Source organism: Pinus tabuliformis, chromosome 5_1 (genome assembly GCF_031772625.1).
Source record: "Pinus tabuliformis cultivar Carrire ecotype Pingquan chromosome 5_1, CPIR1, whole genome shotgun sequence".
Lineage (NCBI taxonomy): Eukaryota > Viridiplantae > Streptophyta > Pinopsida > Pinales > Pinaceae > Pinus > Pinus tabuliformis.
In genome coordinates, this window is record NC_142305.1 from 239,292,692 (window position 1) to 239,315,256 (window position 22,565).

The following is a 22,565-nucleotide window of genomic DNA, read 5'->3' on the forward strand; positions in this document are numbered from 1 at the left end:
CCTCTATTTTCTTCATTTTCCATTATTTTCCTCATCACATGCAACTTATGACCTTTTACCTTCCTTTTCTCCTAATTTTCATTATTTTCATAAATAAATGTGCCAAAAATGCCATTTTTCCTTTCCAAAGCCTTAGCCATTGCCTTTGCCAATTTCCTTAGCCATAAACAACCCAATGAACACCCCCTAGGATGTCTTGCCCATTACTGGAATAGTGTAAACACCTTTTCAAGGTCAAGCTTACAAGGTTCCACCTTTTCAAGGACAAGTTTTTCGAAGTCCACCTTTCCAAGGCCAAATTTTCCAAAACCCACCTTTTCAAGTTGTGGATGCTCAGCTAGATTAAAATATTTTGCTTGGATGAATTTGGAACTATGCTATGTCAGCAGTGGTCTCATTGCTGTTTTGAATGATACAATTTCTTCAGAAAGGAAAAAATGTCAAAGTAGACTAGTTGTCTTACTACACTTAAGAATCTAAGTCTGCAGGAAACATACCTTTTCTTGGAAAAACAAATTCTCCTTATGAATATATTGGTGCTGGTTTACTCAAAGACTCATCACTTATGGAAACCTTTGTGATGCCTCCACCAAATTTTCCTTCTAATTTTTGAGAGGTAAACATGAATACATCAAGCACTATGCAATCTCCCGATTCGTGGATAGTGCATTTAGAGTATGAGTTATCCTCGTATGACAATGAGATGCCTTTGAGCCATTTTGAATTGGCTTATCAGGAAGTACACTCGTTTTCCAACCCAACATCTTCAGATATTGATCCAAGGGATATGGTCAATGAAGATTATTCTCCTTTACCTTGGTTATAACCAGTTTCACTTTATGATCCTTTCAATTATACGTTTCCAATTGACAGAAGTATCATGGAGGTTATGACTTCATATGAAATGCCATGGAATGATCACCATCCTTCTTCATCTTTTCTACCAAGCCCTAACAAAATCGAGAATGATTTTTCAAATATGTTTCACCTGAGACAGTAAATAGTCCAAAAGCATCCATTTCAATATTTCAATTTGAATCTGAAAGAAATTTGGGGAATATATTTGTGACAATCGCCATTGACATCTCAATTAAAATAAGAATTGTTGAAAACATTCACGTAGGTGCCTCGTGTTCATTCGAAGAAATTCGAACGTATAAGGCCCTATTTCAAGAATTCCGTGACATTTTTGCATGGTCCTATAAGGAAATGCTAGGAATTGACCCAAGCATTGTAATACACAAAATTAAGACTTAACCGGATGCCAAGTCTATCAGACAACGATTACATTTGGTGCATCTACGAAAAGTTGTTGCGATTAAAGTTGAGGTCAAGAAACTTCTTAAAGCATGTTTCATCTACCCGGTTTTGTTAATTGATTGGGTATCCAATATCATGCCTGTTAACAAGAAACAAGGAACCATTAGAGTATGTGTTGACTATAGGGACATTAATAAGGCTTGTCCAAAAGACAATTATCCTACTCCCTATATCGATCAAATCATCGACGAATGTGCCAGAAATGAAATATTCTCATTTATGGACAGATTTTCTGGCTACAATCAAATTAACATACTCCTAGTTGATCAACATAAAACCACATTCATTTTCCCATGGGGGACTTTTGCTTATCGAAAACTCCCATTCAGTTTGAAGAATGCAAGTGCAACTTTTTAATGGGCCATGTCTTATGCATTTAACGACATCAAGCATATTGTGCAAACTTATTTAGATGACTTTCCTTCTCATTCACTGAGACAAGAAGATCATCCAATGCATTTGAGAGAAATTTTCATTGGACGTCATCATTACAGTATTCGATTGAATCCACATAAGTGTGTTTTTTTGTGTGCAATCTAGTTGGTTTCTAGGGTTTCTTGTTTCAAAGGAAGGAATTCGTGTCGATCCATTGAAATTTGAGGCTATCTTGAATTCACCTTCTCCTTCCAATCTACCCCAACTCCAAAGTTTGCAAGGGAAAAAAAAATTCTACGTCGATTTATCCAAAACTACGCCAAGTTGACTAAAGGTTTTAATCGACTTTTGAAAAAGGGCATCCCATTTATCTGGGATGAAGTGGTTCAAAAATCCTTTGATGCACTTAAATATGCATTGACCCATACACCATTGTTGCATCCTCCTTATTATCACTGAGATTACTTACTTAGAAACTTTGTTGCCACCATTGGTATGATCCTAATTCAGGAAGATGAGTCGAACGAAGAGCATGTGATATATTACTTAAGTCGTAATTTGACCAAAACTAAAGCAAAATATGCACATGTGGAGAAATTGGCCTTGACAGTTGTTCAAGTTTTCCAACATTTCCGTCATTATATCCTATTTGGAAAAAAATTGTGATTTCTGATTGAAACCCCATGGTTTACATTCTTACCAGACAATTGTTGGGGGGCAAGTATTCCAAATGGATAGTCATCCTACAGGAATTTGATTTGGAATTCATTAAATCCAAATCTAAGAAATCATTAGTTTTTGTTGAGTTATTGTGTGACTTTCCCCGTACTGAAACTGAAAACGTGGCAGAAGATTCTCTTCTAGATGAATCTCTCTTTCTAATCAGTACTTTAGATCCCTGGTATGGAGATATCATCATTTATCTCTAGACCCAGACATTTCGGCTAAAACTGAGTTGAACTGATCGTCACCAAATCCAATATCAATCCCAACAATACAATATTGTTAGCGATACACTATATCGTTGTGGTGTCGATTCTATTTTCCGACGATGTTTAACTCATGCAGAAGCCAAAAATGAATTAAATGACTGCCATTCTAGAACTTGTGGCGATCATATGTCAAGGTTTTATACTGCTCAAAAGATCTTGCACACAAAGTATTTTTGGCCTTCTATGTTTAAATATTGTATAACTGTGGTCCGGAAATGCCATAATTGTCAAATTTATGATCGAAAAATGTGTGCACACCCAGCTCCTCTTCACCCAATAATTCTTATCGATCCTTTCGCTAAACGGGGCATTGAATTTATTACATGTAACCCTCACTTGGCTTGGGGGCATCGGTATATTATTCTTACGATAGATTATTTTACAAAATGGGTTGAGGTGATGCCTACATACAAGACGATGGTGAAACAACATCAATTTTCATGTTCAATCATGTAATTGCTCGATTAAGAATGCCTCAAGCTATTGTTATGGACCATGGTATCCATTTCCGAAACTATATGATGACTAATCTCACCACGAAGCTAGGCCTACGTCACAATAGTTCTATGCCTTATTACCCGCAAGCAAATGTCCAAGTGGAAGTCATTAACAAAGTTTTAACTACCATGAATAAACGGATTATCTAGACTCATAACAAGAATGGAACCTAATGCTTTATCTAGCCTTGTGGGAATACTGTACTACAACAAAAAAATCAACTGATTTTACTCCTTTCCAGCTTGTCTACGACATGGAAGCAGTTCTACCAATTTAATGCGAGATACCATCTTTGGAACTGGAAATAGAATTATTACCAGCTACTTCTGCCGAAGAGGAACGCTTTTTGTCCTTAGCATGTCTTGATGAGACTTGTCGTGATGTTGCATTAGCTAGCAAGGCCCAAAAGAAACGAGTTAAAGCATAATACGATCAAAATGTCAAACCTCGTTCATATGCAAAAAGGTGATTCAGTATTGGTTTATATCAAAAACACAATAAGTTAGGCGCTGGTAAATTCAAGCCTATGTGGCATGGCCCTTATATTGTAAAACATGCACTGGAAAAAGGGGCCTATGAACTAGTGGATTATGATGGAATTCCTTTGGGAAAGCCCATAAATGGTCTACTTGAAGAAATATTATGCTTACATTGTTTGGTGAAAATTTTGTATATTACTATACCATAGTTTACATGTGACAATTTTTAGTAGTTTTGTGATTTTTCGCTACTTCTCCTACTCATCTTGTGTTACACTTGATTTTCAGATGTTGACATTCCCTCAGACTTACATTGGCTTTGCTAATGGCGCTAGTTGTAGTACTCAGAATTTGTCTTCTGCAACCTGGGTCATCTATTCACCCACAAACGAGTTAGTTTCTATTCATGGGATATGCCTCGGTCAAACAATGAATAATATTGCAGAATATAGCACAATGATTGAGCTATTATCTGATGCCATTTCATTTGGCATTCGTCGATTGATCGTTAGGTTAGATTCACAACTCGTGGTATTACATTTGAATGGTGTTTATTAAGTTAGAAGTGCTTCCATGTTAAGGATGGTTTTGTGGGTTCGTCTCTTGGAATGAGAATTTGATTACATTGAATATCAACATATTCCGAGAAATTTAAACAAAATAACAAATGAATTAGATAATTATGTTTTAAACTATCACTTGTAAAACATTTGTAAAGAAATCAATGCAATATTCATTCACATATTGTACGAGATAATAAAAAATATAAGTAGTAGGTTTTTCATTAGATAAATGTCCATAAATAGGTGTGGATTTTACCAAAAATTCCATCCAATGACAGGAGGCTCGTTGCCTTTATTTTCAGAACATGTCGATACATCATCAAAAATAAAAAATGTAGCCCTCATACTAGTCACTATGCATGATGGTGTTCATGGTAGCATACAATGGCACATGCTACTCATCGTAGCAAACAACTAATAGGACTAGGAACTCCTGTAGTATGCCTCTGGTATCAGAGAGGAAAATAATCAATAACGACATCTGGAATGTCTAGCGTCAACTTCTCTAGGTTTTTCCCTATCTTTGTCAATGCCTCTGCCGCATCCGGGTTATCTACTATGGGAGAAACTGGATTCTCACCATGCCAGTCATATCTACTGATCTGGAATTTATCCAGGACAAAGAATTAAAGGTATTATAGACTCATGTACATGGATGTGCCTATGTTACTTTATGCAACGGATTGATAAGATTGCGAAATACATAGACACTGAAGTAGTTAGAGAAAACACAATAGGAAAACATGTAAATACAACAAGTTTAATAAGGAGTTCACCCAATGCCCCTGGGCTACGTCTCCTGGTCCAGCCTTCAATGGTGGCCTCTCTATTATGTTTTCAAAGCAGAGTTTTTACAAAAGTGAGCTCAATTTGAGTCTCGCTCAACAAATATGAATCAGTAGGATTGGAGTACATAGACTCTCCTTACTGAAACTTGACTACTGGTCACAGTAGTATGAGCCCAATCTGAGACTCATATGTGACAGGCATATACAGAGGAGTTCACTTGAACCTCTCAAGCCTTCTCTAGAGTACACAGACTCTCTGAATCTCTCTGGCTCTATCTCGATGCTGCCTTTGCTCTGCACGTCATCTTGAATTACTTTCTCTATGCTCTGCTCTTAGCTTTATTACTCGCTTTTCTCACTGCTTTCTAGCTGCTTGCTTTGTCTCTGTTAGTTTGTGGCTTTAAAGCCAATCTGCTTTCTGACTGTTCGTTTTCGCTTCCCAGCATTCTGGTTCTTCTACCTCTATTCGTTTGAATTCCCCTGTTCTGTGTCATCATCACTGTGTAATGCTTCACAGGGAGGTGGCCACCTGTTTCATAACGAACTGAGTGTCAGTTCTCTTGGAAATGTTTGAACGGTCGTTATTTCCGTTTAACTCCCAGATTGCCCACGAACATGATTCCCCTGCTAACTCATCGTTCATGCCGGACTTCAAACTTTATATAACTCGGCCTGTTTACCTCGTTGAATCCGGTCATCCGTCGGATTGCATGTCCGCCGTCAATCTAGAGCCTCCAGATCCTACGGTCTCTGTCCATATCGGGCGGGTAAGTTGCATGACGTTTACCCATCTGACGTGAGCAATTTTCTCTCTCTTCCGCTGGATGCGTGGCACCTAGTGTGCGGCATCGGGCGGGACTCGGTTGAACCTCTTACCACTCGAAGCCCTTCTGATATCCTGCGGGATTTCGTGTGGGACCCGCCTTTGACGGAATCGGCAAATTCCGTACAGTTTTTGAATTTTCGGTTCTGGTTGCTTGGGGATTTTCCTTCTTTGAGGGGTTTGCCTGGTGATATGCGATTAGCGACTTACCATATAATCACATATCAGAAACCTCCCCCGTTTCTCCAAAAGACCTCCTGTTTTGTTGTTTCGTGGCAGCGCGCGTTACCATGGGCCAACGGTCTGCGCGCTTGACCGAGGGTCCTCGTTGCTCTGCACTGCTCACAAATTACAACTGTTCCAAGGGTATTCCTGATAAGCTCGACCTTTGTAAGTCTTTGGAACTTTGGCATGAATTTTACAGAGTTATGAAAACTTAGAGAGTGTTTTAGGATCCAATTCAGATCACGACCTTCCCACTGAAAAAGCTTTTGGACCACCAAAAGTTGGTTTTTAAGCATCAATCAAGTGAGGGTATAAATTCCTCACTTGCCCAATTTCTATCCATTTCGCACTGCTTGGTTTTGAACCTTTGAGTCCAATCCTGAGGTACTCAACATCCCCTCTGCGCGTGGTTCTCACCTTCCTGTCTAGAAATGTATCTTCCTGCAATTCATTAAGATATTTAGGCAACAGATCATCAATAGAAGGCAATTGACTCTGCTCTTTGGGATCTTCAACCAATTAAGGTTCAAATAGTCTCAAGTTGTCTGCATTAACAACTGAGTAGATGTGCATGTAAGCTGGTAAATCAAGGTGAAAATCATTCTCACCAATTTTCTCAAGTATCTTGAAAGGTCCATACCTTATTGGCTTCAACTTCTTACCTTCACCTTTCATTCTGTCTTTGCTAATATACAGCCAGACTTGATCACCAACTTGGAAACTATGCTCCATCCGATGCTTATCATGCCTTGCCTTATACTTGGCTTGGCTCTTTTCCAGCTGTTCCTGTACTGCCTGGTGAATCTCTTGGATTTGTTCGATGAACTTGGTTGCCTTATCCACATCACTGTGTCCATCAATCGCTATGTCTTTACCAAAGACAAAATCCAAGGGAGACCTTGGGGTGAAACCAAAACAGGTCTCAAAAGGAGATATCTGTGTAGAAGAATGTTTAGCTCGGTTGTAAGCATGTTGCACATAACATAAGTGTTCATCCAAAAGCTTGGGATGCTTGCTGCAATAGCCTCTGAGCAACTGGATCATTGTCCTGTTGACCACTTCTGTTTGGCCATCTGTTTGTGGATGAAAAGTTGTGCTCTTTTCAGTCTGGTGTCCATCAATTCCCACAAGCTTGACCAAAATTTCCCAACAAATTGGGTATCTCGATAAGATATAATGGAAGTGGGTAATCCAAAATGAACCCATACATGCTGAAAGAACAACTTTGCAGTTTGTTTAGCTGTAATCTATTTGTTACAAGGTATTAAAATACATATTTTTTTGAACCTATCCACACCAACATATAAATAATCATGACCTTTCCTAGATTTAGGCAGTCCCCCAACAAAGTCCATGGAAACACTTTCCCAAGGATGAGAAGGAATTGGTAGTGGAGTGTACAAGCCTAGCTTTCTATTGCTGGGCTTGCTTTTAGCATACATGGTACACCCTCTTACATATCTAGAAACTGTCTCATTCATTTTTGGCCAATAACAAAATCTTTGCAGCTGTGCAACTGTTTTACTTACACCAAAGTGGCCTGATATTAGAGAAGTGTGTGCTTCTCGAATTATCTTTACTCTTTCAATTTGTGGAATGCATAAATTTCCAAAATGATACAAGAGTTGGTCCTTAACATGATAATCCAATACTTTTACTTGTTTGCCATGACTTAAAGTTGCATATACATCTTTAAAATATATATCTTGAGCATACTGTTCAATGTAGCTTTCATGCAATACTGAATTATGCTTAAGTATAGTAGATGAATTTATGATTGGTCTTGGACAACATATCTGCAACTTTATTATGTATTCCCTTTTTATATCTGATGACTAGATGAAACTGTTGTAGAAAACCCATCCATCTATAGTGTCTTGATTGTTGCAACTTAGTTTGGAAGTGTAAATATTGAAGTGGTTGATGATTAGTATGTATAACTGTCTCTTTGCCCATTAAATAATGTTTCCACTTTTTCACACTCTGTACTAATGCATACAATTCTTTAGCATATGTGGGATATTTAACTACTACAGAATTAAATGTCTCAGAATGATAACATATGGGTTTACCATGCTGCATCAACACTGCTCCCATGGCATAGTCACTGGCATCTGTTTCAATCTCAAATGGTCTTTGAAGATCAGGCAATGCTAGTACTAGTGTTGTACTAATCTTTTCTTTTGAGGTGTTGAAGGCTTTCTGCTATTTGCCTCCCCACTGAAACACCTTGTTCAATCCCGTTAAAGCATGTAAGGGAGCTGCAATTAAGGAAAAGTTAGCAATAAACTTTCTCCAATACTGTGCCGCTCCTAAGAAGCTTCTAACTTCTGTAGCAGATTTCGGTTTAGGCCAGTTTACAATGACTGCAACCTTAGAGGGATCTATCTTCAATTCACCACCCCCTACAATATGACCCAAATAATTGAAAGATGTTTTGCGAAATTCACATTTTGAGAGCTTAACATAAAGATTTTGTCTTTTCAAAACATCTAGAGTCTGCTTGACATGCTTTAAATGTTCTTCCCATGTTTTATTGAATATAAGAATGTCATCCAAATATACAATGACAAAATCATCAAGAAAAGGTCTAAGTACATCATTCATTACTCTCATGAAAGTAGCAGGAGCATTAATTAAACCAAAAGGCATAACTAACCACTCATACAATCCATGCTTTGTTTTGAAAGCAGTCTTCCATGCATCTTGCTCTGCAACTCTGACCTAATGATAGCCACTATGCAAGTCCAACTTGGAAAAATAAATAGCTTCTTTGCACTGATCTAATAGATAATCTATGCGAGGAAGGGGATACCGATTTTTTATCGTTATCTTATTCAATGCTCGGTAATCAATGCACATTCTCCATGAGCCATCTTTCTTTCTCACCAAGACAATTGGAGACCCACAAGGTGATGTGCTAGGTCTGATGAAACCTTTCTCGAGCAACTCTTGTGCCTGCTTCTTGATTTCTGCATTCTCTAAAGCGGACAACCTGTACATTCCGATGTTAGGCAATGGAGCATCTTGCTACAAATTAATATCATGTACTATTTCCTTTTTGGGTGGCAGACCTTTAGGTTCTTGGAATAGTCTATCATATTCTGAAACAAATTTTTCTAAATCAACTTGCTGTTTAGCATCACAACCTTCAAATACATTGGTTTTATCAAGTTTATTTTCCTTTACAACCATCAGTAAAAATTGTTTGCATGAATTTACAATTCTTTTCATCTGCCCTGAGTTTATGAGAGTATAATTATTCTTGAGTTTATGAGCTCTTACAATATATTCGATTCCATCTTTAACGAGTCGATACTTGTTCTCAACTATATAGAAAATAACTTTCCTATCATACAAGTAAGGACTTCCTAAAACAATTCCACATATATCCAAAGGAACTATATCTAACTCAACCTCGTCTACAAATGCTGACCCAAAAGAAAACTTAAGTTTACATTGTCTAGTCACTTGTAGCTTTGCTTTATCACATAACCAACCTAATGGATATGGTTTCTTATGAGGTGTGGTTAGTAATCCCAACTTCTTTACAATTGCTTCAGAAATTAAATTTACTTGTGAGCCACTATCAAACAAAGTATCAATCTTTTGATGCTTGGAAATAACTTGAATATGAAAAAGCTCATGTCTTTTCCTCTCATTTTCTTCATTATTAGTAGATTGTGCAGAATTACTAGTAGATGCTTCAGAATTTTTACCTTTTATACCTATGGTTGCGATTGTTGTTTCATCTCCTGAGTCTGACCCCAAATCCTTTTGAATAGTTGCAGCAGTCTTCTTCTTTTTTCCCTCGAACTTCTTGGGTCTCAGCTTCGGATGCAGGATCCAACAATGTTCATCATCATGCCCATCCTTCTTACAGTGAGTGCATGAAGATTTGGTCTTTTGTACAGTATTTGTCTTCCTCTCTTTCCATTTCTGTTTTCTCTTTTCCTTGCTTTTGCTTGCAGTGGGTTTTGATGATCCCCCAACTTCTAGGTTCACATTCTTGCCTCTAGCCTCTAGATGTGTAGCTTGAACATATACCTCATCTATGATAGTGGGATTAAACATGAGAATAGTGTGCCTTAAGTAGCTGTGTAGACCACCTATATACTTCAGCAGAGTTTCAGGTGAGTCTAAAGAGATTCCTAGAATCAAAGCTCTTTTCCTAAATTCTTGAGTGTAACCTTGTACACTTTTCCATTTTAATTGGTGAAGAGTTTTCCAGCTCATCATGGCTTGTTGCAAATAGGCTAGTGGATAGAATTGCTTTTTAATTGCAGAAACAAATTCACTCCAGACAGAAAGAATTTTACCATGCTTCTTCATGTCAGCTTGTGTCCTGCCTTCCCACCATACCAAGGTAGTGCCTTCAAGGCGTAAGCTGGCCAGCTGAATCTTACTCCTGTATGAATCGATGCTCTGCACTCTGCAATAAACATCAATCTATCTAATCCAATTATCCAACTTCTCTGCATTCAACTCTCCATCATATATCAGCAAGTCAAATTTAACAACTAATTTAATCAAAGATTTTTTTTTATTTTTATTTTTAGGGCTACTAGGAGGTGTGGGAAGTTTTTCTTCTTTCCCTTTGCCTTTAGAGTGGTCATGGAGGAGAGATTCTTCTACTCCTTTATCTCGTTTGGAGTTTGATGGATCTTCTTCTCTACCTTTCTTAAATTCTCTATACATTTCCTCTACCATGGCTTTCATGGTCATGAAACCATCCATGAATTGGGAGTCTGATTCCAAGGGACTTTCTTCTGACATTTTCCTCTTAGGATAGACTCTTCCAATTTCAGGGTTAGCTTCAACCAATTCTTCTTCTCCTAATTTAAGCTTTGATCTAGTTAGAATTCAACAACAAAATCCAACACAAGCTTGTCTAACCTTAGTAACCTAGAGCTCTGATACCACTTGATCTGGAATTTATCCAGGACAAAGAATTAAAGGTATTACAGACTCATGTGCATGGATGTGCCTATGTTACTTTATGCAACGGATCGATAAGATTGCGAAATACATAGACACTGAAGCAGTTAGAGAAAACACAACAGGAAAACATGTAAATACAACAAGTTTAATAAGGAGTTCACCCAATGCTCCTGGGCTATGTCTCTTGGTCCAGCCTTCAGTGGTGGCCTCTCTATTATGTTTTCAAAGCAGAGTTTTTACAACAGTGAGCTCAATTTGAGTCTCACTCAATAGATATGAATCAGTAGGACTGGAGTACACAGACTCTCCTTACTGAAACTTGACCTCTACTGGTCACAGTAGTATGAGCCCAATTTGAGACTCATACATGATAGGCATATATAGAGGAGTTTGCTTGAACCTCTCAAGCCTTCTCTGGAGTACACAGACTCTCTGACTCTCTCTGGCTCTATCTCGATGCTGCCTTTTCTCTGCAGGTCAGCTCGACTTACTTTCTCTGTTCTCTACTCTTAGCTTTCTTACTCGCTTTTCTCACTGCTTTCTAGCTGCTTGCTTTGTCTCTGTCAGTTTGTGGCTTTAAAGCCAATCTGCTTTCTGACTGTTCATTTCCGCTTCCCGGCGTTTTGGTTCTTCTACCTCTGTCTATTTGAATTCCCCTGTTCTGTGTCATCATCACTGTGTAACGCTTCACAGGGAGGTGGCCACCTGTTTCATAACGAACTAAGTGTCAGTTCTCTTGGAAATGTTTGAACGGTCGTTATTTCCATTTAACTCCCAGGTTGATCACAAACATGATTCCCCTTCTAACTTATCGTTCATGCCAGACTTCAAACTTTATATAACTCAGCCTGTTTACCCCATTGAATCCGGTCATCCATCGGATTGCATGTCTGCCGTCGATCTAGAGCCTCCATACGGTCTCTGTCCATATCGGGCAGGTAAGTTGCATGACTTTTACCCGTCCGATGTGAGCGGTTTTCTCTCTCTTCTGCTGGACACATGGCACCCAGTGTGTGGCAGCAGGCGGGACTCGGTTGAAACCGCTTACCGCTCGAAGCCCTTCCGATATCTTGCCAGTTTTCGTGTGGGACCCGCCTTTGATGGAATCAGTGAATTTCGTACAGTTTTTGACATTCCGGTACCGATTGCTCGGGGATTTTCCTTCTCTGAGGGGTTTGCCCGCAATATGCAATTAGTGACTTGTCGCTAATCGCATATCAGAAACCTCCCCCATTTCTCCAAAAGACCTCCCGTTTTGTTGTTTCGTGGCAGTGCGTGTTACCATGGGCCAATGGTTTGCACGCTTGACCGAGGGTCCTTGTTGCTCCGTGCTGCGCACAAATTACAACTATTCCAAGGGTATTCCTGAGAAGCTTGACCTTTGTAAGTCTTTGGAAGCAGAGTTATGAAAACTGAGAGAGTGTTTTAGGATCCAATTTGGATCATCTACGTAATCTAATTGGTCTCACTGGGACCACATCTCCATTGTCATATCGGATACTTAGTTGGGTGCCAAAAATAACAAAAAATGAAAATATTAAAATCAACCAAAATGTAAAGTTTCACCTATAGCACCTCACTGCATCCCAGGGCGCAGTGGCATGTACAGATCTCATGTGTATTCCATCCTTGCATATGGAAAGTCCATGATCATGATGATATGGCTTTCCAGCCACTCAAAGAAGTCAGGAGTAAATATGACTGTTGGTCCTTCACCACCTCCATGGTGTGCCATAAGTGTACCCCATTTTAGCATGCGAGGGTCATGAGGCCCTCCTCTCTCTATAGATACCTGTGGAGCCAGAAGAGGAATCCGCTCCAAAGAAAACGAAATAATGAAGGCACCATACCCAAAGTTTTTTATTTTTCATGTTTTGACCCTAGTTAGTTTCCCTTTCAAGTTGGAAACTAAAACCTCACTCCAGTTAAATATGGTACCATGCAAACAATCCAAAGCAGTGTGAATATGAGCTTTAGTGAGCAAATGTAAAGTTACACTACCACATAACCGTGCAATAGTAAACCCAATGGCTTCAGTAACCACATTGGTACAATCTTGTCTCAAATAGGGAGCATTGGTCTTTCCACCGTGCTCATGTCCATACAAGTTGATTTCCTCACCACGATGTCGAAGTCCACTCAAGAAGTAAATGTCATCGACATCGATGACAAGTCTATGGTCTCTGACTATGAAATAGTCTTCCTGGACATTCCACTTGCCTATTATCCATTCAAGTAAGTCTAATTGGGCCCTCATGCCTGGAATGGTGAAAAACTTGTATAACCCACAATTTGTCAGGGTTTGTATGGTTGTTGGGTCATTGAGAGCAAGTATATCTTGTTCTTCGTGCTCACGCTCTCTCCATTCCATGTTTATGGTTCAAAATCCTGCAATTAAACATTAAAGATCATTAGAATCAAATATGGAGAGATTTAGAAAAATATTTGGGGCGTTTTCATTTATTTTTTCTTTCCCTTGGTGTTGTGCGGAACCAAATTTGATAGACAGTGCGCATGTGCATAGTTTATTTCCTTGAAACTGTGAACATGGCATTAAAATTACTATCGGTGTGCATAGGCCCAATTAAGGGCACCTGCGCACATCGAGGGTGAAAAATATTTTTAAAACCCTCCCCAAAAAACCAAAATCCGCAATGAAAAGCTAAAAAATTGACATGAAAATAAAGAGCTTGGATAGACCATTTACTTGGAGAAAGCGACTTGCGATTTCGTCCAACGGTTTGCCTGGAATCAACTTTGGAAGATTCTAGTAAAAATGGCTTCTATCTCTCTCAAATGAATGCAAATGGTGAAATTTTTTACTATTTGGACTTTTTTATAAGTTTTTAGGGCTAATTAAATAATATTTTTTACCTATTGACTTTTAAAATCCAAATTTATGAAATGTTTTTATTTTATTTTCAAGCATAGAATTATTTTGAGTCTAATTGTGCATGCAGGTTACAAGATAATTACCAAAATAGATCATTTTGGTATTGAGTACATTTTATCACTTTTTCAAACTCATTAAAACTTGCGAAAAAAAGTGAAACCATGGAGTTCTCTTTACACCCTTTTCAGACTCCTTAAAAACAAAAAGATCGTCGAGTACTTGATTGTTCAAACTCATAAAAGTAAATGAACAATCGTCCATTCAGTATAAGTTTACCTCTTTTACGGATTAAACCATGCTATTTATGAAAAAGGTATACGTTGACTAATCATGGTCAATAGAGTTCTCTCTTGCATTATTTTATCCTTTTTCAGGCTTGAGAAACTAAAATTACAAAAAATAACACTGTATAGTTTACTTACACTTTTCACTTGACTCCCTAAAACTGAAACATTTGAGCTTTACTTTCTCTGGGCTTGTTATAATTTTATGGTAAAAGAACTCAATGGGTTTTATTTTCGTGTCTTTTCAAACTCTTTAAACATGAAAATGACATTGAGTTACTCCTTTACTGTACCCGTTAAAATTAAACAGTATAAGACTAATTAAGCATGACGATTCTGAACCACTCCTTCTTAGGGTTCGTTTAAAATACTTTGGAGGTTTCGTCTAAAGGATGAGCTTACAAGACAAGCATATTTTATCCTCCTCAAGATTGTAAAAAATAAAGAGGTACTCGCTAGTATTAATGGGCGAAAAGTGAGAAAGAATATTTGTTTTGGCATCTGTAAAAGGAAGTATGTCATGCTTGAACATGACATTTTGTCACTTCTGTGTCCATGTTAGGAAATCCATTTGTTACTCAGTTGACCATACCTTATTTGAAAGTCTTCAGTTGATTTGGGTTTTATTTTTTGAGTCAAATGCTACCAAGTCATCAAGCCGTGTCTCTAATATGTTCAAGAGAAGTTTAACCTCAGCCAAAATTACTTTGTCAATTTTAGCCTTCAGTTGCATAGATCACACCTGACTGAGTCTTGGATTACTCTAAACTACCATTCTTCAAAACTTGACATGAGTTTCGTGTTGTAGGCTCTCCTGCGACGAATCACTTCCTATCGAATTCATCTCATTATCTACGAAGTTGTTCCAGAAAATTCTAGTACCTTGACGCTTGCATGCCTTAATGGCGGGTTTATCGCCTTCGAAAAGAGGTTCTCATCATTGGCCTTCGATCGAATTATTCTATGAGTGTTCGACATTAAATCATCTATTCACACTTCTTAAATTGTATTGGAAGTACCTTGAGAGACATTTTCATTATTGGTGGTTTATCTTGCACTTGTTAATGGTTCACATCATTGATCGATAATCAATTGGTTTCTACCATGTTCGACTTTGAGACATTCACTCGCATGGCTAGATTTGTACTCTTGATTGAAAGATGAAGAGCAAGACCCTATATCTAGTTTCATCCATCTAGGCTGTAGGGACTTATTAAATATTCGCGATTGTAAACATAAGTCCATTAATGGTTGTGTGCACATTGTGTCGTCTATTGACATGGATCTTTAGATATATTTCCATATTGTTCTATTGAGACATTTATGTTATGAGTATGGGAATGTCTACATCACAAATGATATTAGATATTGCAGTGTAACATTTGTTTGATTGTTTCAGGTCTCGAAATGCAGTATCTAACTCAAACCTTCGCATGATAAATCACTTTAGCCATCAAAATATTTCTTCTGACTTTGCGCCTTAGGGGGCAATTTGTTACATGCCATTTTGTTGCATTAGGCAAATGACCATCAGTTTGGATCTTAGTTATCCAAAATGGTTTCCCACAAACATTCCCCTACAAAGTTAGAATTTAAATCATTCTAGAGAAAGTGGAATTTTGGGATCCTATAGTACAAAACCATGATTTTAGCTATATTTGCAGTTTCCTAGTTGATTCAAATGCATATGCAGAGAATACCATTATTATATATGAACAATTACACAATGTCTTCCACTATGACCTTCAAACATGACTTGAAGTACGTAAAAATAAAAAAGTAAATTCTAGAAGCATTGTTGGTAGCATCTACCCCAACCAACAATATTCGTATGAGTGCTTATTCAATGTTGATCCCTCCCATCATGTAGTAACTCCCCTTCTTTTGTCGAACCTCTATTCCAATAATAGTGGATCTCATCCCTTCTCATCCTTGGCCTGTAAAGCTACTATAGGTCTGAGGATTCTTGGAAGTAGGTTTACGCTGTTAATATTAGCTTGGAAGGATTTTCTTGCAAGGGAGAGAGTTGGAGATTGCATAAAGGGCTTGCTACATCAAGGCTACATGGTTTTAAGTGTTTTCTCCAATTTTATGAATATAAGCAATTGCTCTTTCTCAGTTACATCTCCATTGATTTAATTTTTAGGATTCCTTGATCACCTACATGAGTTTTGAATGCATAATTGATTAGTTCACATGTATAATTGGTTAATTAATTCATTTATCTCCTTGATTATATGTTGTATGCTTTGGTCTCTTATTTATCTCTGTCTTTGCAGATCTCTTTCAGGACATTGCGCAGAAGCTTTTGGGAACGACGAGAGGGAATTTAGCGCATCAAAGAGTGAGTGATCGAAATATTTGAGGGACTTCATCAATCATTCCACTAAACCGGTAAGATTCCTTCATTCTATTTACTTTGAAACGATCAGAATTTAAAGAAAGGTATAAGTTACTGTGTGTTTGTCACTTGGGTTCTCTAAAGTCTAGGGAGATCGCTCTTATACGCAATATGGATTTGTCCACATAAAAAAAAATATTTGTCGAAGATCAAGTGCTTCAGATGTGGTGAGTTTGGTCACTACATTACTTAGTGTCCTAAGAAGAAGAAGGAAAAGCAAGAGCAGACAATAGCTTTGGAAAAAAATGATAGTTTGTCTAACAGGTTGGACGATGAATTCAATTTGTATGCAACTATACCTCTAAGAGAGAGGTGGGGAGATCTTGAAGTCTAGTTCCCATAGTTGTAGATATTTGGGCAACATCCTAGGAGGATAACACAAGATAGATGTTTCCTCATAGATCATTACCTCAGCTCAAGAGGCCCGCACTTTTAAGTAGAAGTTGGATCAGTGTCAGCATGGTGCAGTCAGATCTTGAGGGATAATCGTAGAACTAGTTGCAGTCAGTTATCAAGGGGCACACAACTAGTCAGGACATAGACAGATACTCAGTAGATAGTGTAGACGCTAGTTACAATCAGAGACTCAGGAGATTGTTGTAGAGCCAATATAGGGACATAGTTGATTCATAGTTTTGTTCTTAGTTGCAGCAACAACAACAAGAGATCAGTTGCAACACATAGTAGAGTTTGTAGCAGTGTAGGAGGCATAATGTAGTGTCAGAAACAATGCAAATGTAGAATGGTTCAGCTACATGGTTAGAAGATGAATCAAAGTATGCACAATGGCTTGGTGGATAGTGACAGGTTGTCATAGTTTTCACACATTAGTAGCAGAGTTTGAGGAGGAGCGACAAGGTGGTTCAGTGGAGATTTCCAATGTCGAAAGAGTAAGTTGAGAGAGGGTGATTTATATTACAGGAGGTTGCATAGGGTTTGCATAAAGCCTCAAAGAGGGAGTTCGATTCAACAAAAGAAGAGGTTGATTCAGGTGCTAGAGGTTGGGTTAATTTTCTAGAGGGCTGGAAAATTACTTCCAGAGGTATAGAAAAAAAAAAAAAATGGGGAATGTGTGTGAGGGACTATGTACAGGCCTTCGCAGAGGATATTTTAGGAGCCATTTTCTGAGAAAGTTTGAAGTTGGATTGCTTGTAGAGAGAGAAAATTCTCTTAGATATTTTGCTAGTATTTTCTTAGGAGAAGATTGCGAGTTTGGGCATCCAGTTCTTTGTACTAAGATATTGTTGCTGAATAAATGATAAAACTCTCATCTGTTGTATTGATTTTTTCCACATTAGATAGATTCAAAGCATTTGGACCCAAACTAATCTATTAGAAAATTTATTAAAAATGACATATTTAATTTTATTTAATATATGTTATATCAAATTTGAATTATTTTTATTTTTTCAACTATTAAATTATAAATACAATTTAATCATAAATAAACAAGCTAGGTTTTTATTTTCATTTTTTCGTGAATCTTACATCAACCGCATTATTTTTATCATAAAATTATCATATAAATTTAAACCATAAAAAATATACATTAGATTATCATTAAGCTTTTATAAATATTTTAATGTTATAGTGAAAGTTATAATAATAATGCATCTATATAATTAGTTATAAATCTATGACCAACATTAAGATTTTTAATAAAAAATATAAATTAAATTATTATTAAGTTTTAATAAGTATTTTAATTTTTAGAGTGATAGTTATAATAATAATGTAGGTATATAGATATATTTAGAATTAAAATTTTTAATTTATAATATATTTTATATGGTTAACAAAAATAATTATAATTTTATTTTAAATTATTGTTATTATTGATTATAAAAAGAATTAATATATGAATTAAGCATAAGTAGATTCAAGTAAACATGTAATAAGAAAAATGGTTGATTTCATTAATTATTATTTTTGGTAAATTATTAATGTTGCTGTAATTTGTTAAACTACATAAATAAGGAGTGATCACTATCAATTTTGACTCAACTCATTTAGGTTTTAAGTATTATGATTTTCTAGTATCTATGTATTTATCAATTCATGTGCATTCTTGTCACAAAGTTTAGTATTAGGAAAATAGCTTGATCAAGTCACCAATTTATTTTTCTCAAGTGTCATTTAACTTTCTACAACAGTGTTGAAGTTAATATTTTGTGAAAGTGTGGCATTTTAATTCCTACAGGTGTCTACAAGTGTGGTTTTCTTTACTTGGTGACTTGTAAAAGGACATTAACATTCAATTGTCTAATATTTATTCAATACTACAACCTTTTTAACATTTAACACATTGTATTAGCATATATAGTGCAATGAGAGTTCACAAATTCTATATGAACACCAGATTGACAATTAAATATACAATTTCTCATTTATCTACTGAGCAATTATGAAGTAATTGAAAAATTAGTCAACAACCACTACATTGTTAAAGTGACTCATTGTGAACCATTTCAAGTCAACCCTGTTGTTTACCTTTTGGACTATGATCAAGCAATGATCTGGTGGCATCTCTTGTTTGTGGTATCGAGCAATTATGTCCAAGGAGAGAAGATAATATATGTGGTGTGACAGATCATGTGAATGGGAGAATAGTTTTCAAATTGCCAAAGGCACTGATACACAGAGAAATGACAAGTCATGGGAGGATTAAATTGTGGATGGGGTAAGAGAGGGTATGCAAATCAAAACCGAATGAGCATCGAGAAACCAAATCTAGGTTAGAATATAGAAGTGCCAAAAATAACATTACAACTAGGAAAGAGTTAGGAATATGACAAATCTAATAGAATATGTTTTTTAATGGGATTCCAACTCTCATAGGTTTGTGGAGAAGGTTTGATTCCCAAATTTCAATAGGAATTATTAAAGGAAAGTAAGAGGTCCAATTAGAGTTTTCCTTATTGAATGGAATAATCCTCATGATGTTCCAACCATGAAAGATTTTGGTTCTATGTTTATTTCTTTTATTTCTTTCTAATATTTTTTTATAAAGTAGTGAATAAAAAAAAGAACTATTTTTTAGAAGTAACTCTAAAAAAGAGTTGATAATTTTTTTTATTCTACAAAGAAATTTATTTGTACAATAATATTTAAAAAAAAATGAACTAAATAGTCTAAAAGTAATGTCATTTCATTCATAAATAATTATAGAAAAGAAACTATTATGAATTAATAAAGTAAGTAACCTAAAATTGATTAGATAACAAATAAAAAAATTTAAAATCCAACCAATTTTTTTTTTTAAGATTTGAAAATAAATATTTCATATGACCACCTAAAATAACTTAAACATAGTTAGAAGTTTTTACTAAACTTTATAGACAAGTTGTTACTAACAAAATAATCTACAGATCCACAATAAATCTCCTCCAACCAAAAAAAACTTTTCACCTCAAAAAAAAATTTGAATTTAAACCTAGATTTACCAAAAAAAAAATAAAAAAAAATTACTACTACTCCTATAAAGAAAAATCTAAACATTTGTATATTCAATCTAAGCTAATATAACAACTTTGACTTGTTCCATAAAATTAGCTTAACAATTTTTACTTATTCCTTAAAATTACTAATTACCAACATCCAAATATATTCTCCATTACCAAAGTATAAATGCCCTATAAAGGACAAAATGTCAGAATCAACTTAAATCACTATGTACCAACTGCCTTATGTACAAACTGCCTTAAAGTATTCATATTAAGATCCCTCGATGAAACTAAGCCTACCATAACAATACAACAGGAAATTAAAAATAATTAGATGTGGAAAGAAAACCTCTCTTGGTGCTCAAACGAATTGGAAACAAAGACAATGGCACTAGTTTCAAAACCTTCAATTTTGGAAAAGTTTGTAACCTCTAAAAGGTAGAATTTTGTTTAGAACTCTTTTTAGAACTATCATTAGGAATGTGTTTTTTATTTTGACTTTGAGAGTTAAAATTAATATTTTTTTTTTTTTTAATTATTAAGTGGTTAGTATAATAAGATATTTCTTTCCCTCTAGTGTTAAATTTTTGGGAAATATTTTAGTTTTTTTGTGACAAAGTTTAAGGAATAAGCTTCCCACTTAAAAGAAACTCAATTTTTGTCAAGTCATAAATTCCTCGTATATTTGATTAATTTTTTTTCTAATACCAATAATTAGGTCATAAATTCTTAGTAATATTTGACTTATATATACTTTTAATGTTACAGTAACTACATTCAAATTTAATTCTTCAACCATTCATTATAATTTAAAAAATATATATAATATTAATAAACTAGATCAAAAAAATTTCAAACTTGAACCCTAAACAAAAAAGTCCATCAGATGAAATCAAATAATATCACTCGGTTTGAAGTAAAACATCACTCTAAACAAACAACTTAAAAACTTCAAAGTAACCCTGTCAATATTTTGGGTCAGATAACTACACTTAGTTGTACATCATGGTTAGTTGCAGTCAGAAGTCAATAACAATGAAGAGACTAAACCCACATGAATGAATGATACATAACATGATATTCCCACCCCCCTCCCCCGCCCCGCCCCGCCCCGCCCCGCCCAAAAAAATATACAACAATATTCCTTCAGAAATCAACCTGAAAGAAAAATAACACATAGTGGGAAGGGCTAAAAATTGTTAGACTCGGTGGAAACTAAAGCTAAGTTCAATTAAGAATAGTTTAAAAATATAATAGAATGTCTTCTTAACCAGAAGAATCTTGAGGAGACAGTGAGAGCCGAGTACTTGAGAACAGATGATGAGTTTTTGAAACAGGGTGTTTCCGGCGGTACTACTTGTGTAACTTCTCTTATTGTAGGTGGTAAGTTAGTGGTTTCCAACGCTGGAGATTGCAGAGCAGTTATTAGCAGAAGAAGAATAAGTAATGATGGAGTCGATAGCAGGGAAGCAGAAGCACTTACATGTGATCATAAGGTTGCAAAGGAGGACGAGCAAGAACGCATAGAGAAGATGGGGGTACTTGTGTTGCATTGTGGTGGAGTTCCACGAATTGAGAGCCTAGCTGTATCGAGGGGGATAGGTGATTCAGACTATAAAGAATATGTGACATCGGAACCAGACACCACCATTCTTGAAATTACGTCGAGTGTCAAGTTCTTTATTTTGGCGACAGATGGGCTATGGGATGTGGTTACTAATCAAGAGGCAGTGGTTATTGCGAGGCCTTTCTACGTGGACATATTGGAGCACGGTGGTGGAAGATCAAAAGGAGGTGCTCTGGTTGCTGCCGCCGAAAAACTTTTAGATGTAGCAGTAGCCAGAAAATCGCAGGACAATATAACTGCAATGATAATAAAACTTCAACGCTTTTCATAACTGCAATCATAGTACAACTTCAACGCTTTTCATAATACAATTCCAACACTTTAGGAATTAAAGGACTAGCAAGTCATAGTAGTTAGAGGACTAGCAAGTCATAGTAGTTAGAGGACTAGAAAGTCATAGTAGTTAGAGATTCAAAACCCATGGCATCCATTCAATATCTATATCAGTTCAACTTTCTTTTAACAATTTCAGTGTCATGGTCCAAGTCTTATCCTTAGTTTACTGAAGTATGTAGAATTTAATATTATAATATTAAATAAATTTATTGTCTTTTTTGGTCTACCAATCAGTAGACCAATCTTCGTTATATCTAACCCATATTCTATGCTAGTTACTTCCCATACTAAAAATAATAATATGCAACACCAATATATTTAACTTAAGTAATGTGTTCTTAAAACAAATAAAATTTGATATTGTAAATTATATTTATTGATCAATTATGATATTAAATATATACAAGAAGTGTTGCCTCAAGATAGGGAAACTATCTACACACACTTGGTTGAGAGAATCTCAACCACACTCCAAATTATGGACATGTAGATATAATCACTCCTATAAAAAAGGAACAGATTCCTTTACATAGAAATTCACAGACTCTGTTCTACAAACACTAACAAACTTTCACTT

At 36.1% G+C, this 22,565-nt stretch overlaps 1 pseudogene; it reads left to right on the forward strand.

The window, feature by feature from the left end:
* The first annotated feature begins 17,367 nt into the window (after positions 1-17,367).
* Positions 17,368-21,923, forward strand: LOC149164293 (putative protein phosphatase 2C 32 pseudogene; annotated as a pseudogene).
* Positions 21,924-22,565: the final 642 nt, after the last annotated feature.